This window comes from Rhinoraja longicauda, unplaced genomic scaffold, assembly GCF_053455715.1.
Source record: "Rhinoraja longicauda isolate Sanriku21f unplaced genomic scaffold, sRhiLon1.1 Scf000078, whole genome shotgun sequence".
Lineage (NCBI taxonomy): Eukaryota > Metazoa > Chordata > Chondrichthyes > Rajiformes > Arhynchobatidae > Rhinoraja > Rhinoraja longicauda.
Window position 1 is genome coordinate 1 of NW_027601296.1, and position 2,500 is coordinate 2,500.

Below are 2,500 nucleotides of genomic sequence, written 5' to 3' on the forward strand. Positions count from 1 at the left end.
GATTATTGTCTGAATGGTGTCAAGTTAGGAGGAGGGGGAGTTCAACGAGATCTGGATGTCCTAGTGCATCAGTCAATGAAAGGAAGCATGCAGGTACAGCAGGCAGTGAAGAAAGCCAATGGAATGTTGGCCTTCGTAACCAGAGGAGTTGAGTATAGGAGCAAAGAGGTCCTTCTACAGTTGTAGCGGGCCCTGGTGAGACCGCACCTGGAGTACTGTGTGCAGTTTTGGTCTCCAAATTTGAGGAAGGATATTCTTGCTATGGAGGGCGTGCAGCGTAGGTTCACTAGGTTAATTCCCGGAATGGCGGGACGGTCGTATGTTGAAAGGCTGGAGCGATTGGGCTTGTATACACTGGTATTTAGAAGAATGAGGGGGGATCTTATTGAAACATATACGATAATTAGGGGATTGGACACATTAGAGGCAGGAAACATGTTCCCAATGTTGGGGGAGTCCAGAACAAGGGGCCACCGTTTAAGAATAAGGGGTAGGCCATTTAGAACGGAGATGAGGAAGAACCTTTTCAGTCAGAGAGTGGTGAAGGTGTGGAATTCTCTGCCTCAGAAGGCAGTGGAGGCCAGTTCGTTGGATGCTTTCAAGAGAGAGCTGGATAGAGCTCTTAAGGATAACGGAGTGAGGGGGTATGGGGAGAAGGCAGGAACGGGGTACTGATTGAGAGTGATCAGCCATGATCGCATTGAATGGCGGTGCTGGCTCGAAGGGCTGAATGGCCGACTCCTGCACCTATTGTCTATTGTCTATTGTCTATAATCAACCACTTTATTTTGCCCGTCTTTGTGACTCCTCTTTGACACGTCGATCACCGCTGAGGCTGTTTTACCTGTTTCCCCTATGTACCGTAAGGTACACTCCTTACATTGAACTGCATACACCCCATTATTTCGCTCACGGGTTATCCTCTGTGCTATCCAGTCTCTCCTGTCACCCTGTTCTATGTTTTTGTCTATTACCCAGTGGGAGCAGGCCCCATATTGACATTAATTTGTAACCCTACTGCTCCCCTCGTCTGCTGGTTTTATCACCATCTCATGTTTATCCCTCAGCTCTGCCGTGGTCTCCCTCTCTTTTTTTCTGGTGAGGTTCGGCCTATCCTTTGTCATGGGCATATCCCAGGCTGTTTTAGTAACGTTCTTTTAAAACGTGTCGTGTTTGTTTGGCTTTACCCACGTTCCAGCATTAGAGGCCAATTTTTGCAATGTTTCCTGGGTGGGATTTGCCGGTTTTACAAATGGTGTCACTATCTCACCCTGCTTCCTGATACCCTTATGGGGTCGGCTCTGTTCTTGCAGAACCCTCGGGTGGTGCAGAGTCTGGGCCTTGTTATCAATATCTTGCCCTGCTTCCCGATACCCTTGCGGGTTCGGCTCTGTTCTTGCAGATCCCTCAGGTGGTGCAGAGTCTGGGCGGCATCGTCACCCAGCACACCGACGCCCACTGAAAATTACCCACGCACAGTGCGCGCCTGGAGCGGCAGTAGTTCAAACTACCCCTACCCCTACCCCTACCCCTACCGCTACCCCTACCCCTACCCCTACCCCTAACCCTAACCCTAACCCTAACCCTAACCCTAACCCTAACCCTAACCCTAACCCTAACCCTAACCCTAACCCTAACCCTAACCCTAACCCTAACCCTAACCCTAACCCTAACCCTAACCCTAACCCTGACCCTAATGCAGGCAGAGTTATTTATAAAGTGGCCCAGACTCTGCACCACCTGAGGGTTTTGTAACAGAACCAACCCCATAAGGGTTTCAGGAAGCAGGGCAAGATATTGATAACAAGGCGCAGACTCTGCACCACCTCAGGGTTCTGCAAGAACAGAGCCGACCCCATAAGGGCATCAGGAATCAGGGCAAGATATTGATAAAATGGCCCAGACTCTGCACCACCTGAGGGTTCTGCAAGAACAGAGCCGACCCCATAAGGGCATCAGGAAGCAGGGCAAGATATTGGTAACAAGGCCCACGGGGAAGGCGGCATACTTTGGGGTTATTTTGTAGTGAGTTTTGAAGGCATGTGCTAGTGTTACGCATACCGAGGGCGCGCAAAGTTCGGCGCGCCCGGGCCAAAACGCCTCTGCTGGCCGCGGCCGAGTCGGCCGACGGATTGCCACGGACTTGCTTGACGACCTGTCACTCTCCGTGCATCGGTTGCACGCCCGGTTCGTCCTTTCCATTTGTTTCATGATGTACACGCGGCAGGCGGAATATTTTAAAAGCACTGTTCTGTTCGAAGTGCACAATGGCCGTTGGGGCAATGCAACTGGGGGTCGGTCGACCGGCTGACGACGCCTGCCTGCCGATTTGGTTCACGATGTCCCCGCCGAAGGCGGCATACTTGAAAGTACTGCCGTTCGCGGCGCGCAATTTGCAGGGGGGAGGAATTGTTAGTGGACGTCTGTGTGCTGGGTGACGATGCTTGCCGACTTGGTTCATGCCGTCCACGCCGAAGACGGCGCCGTTTAAAGTACTGCC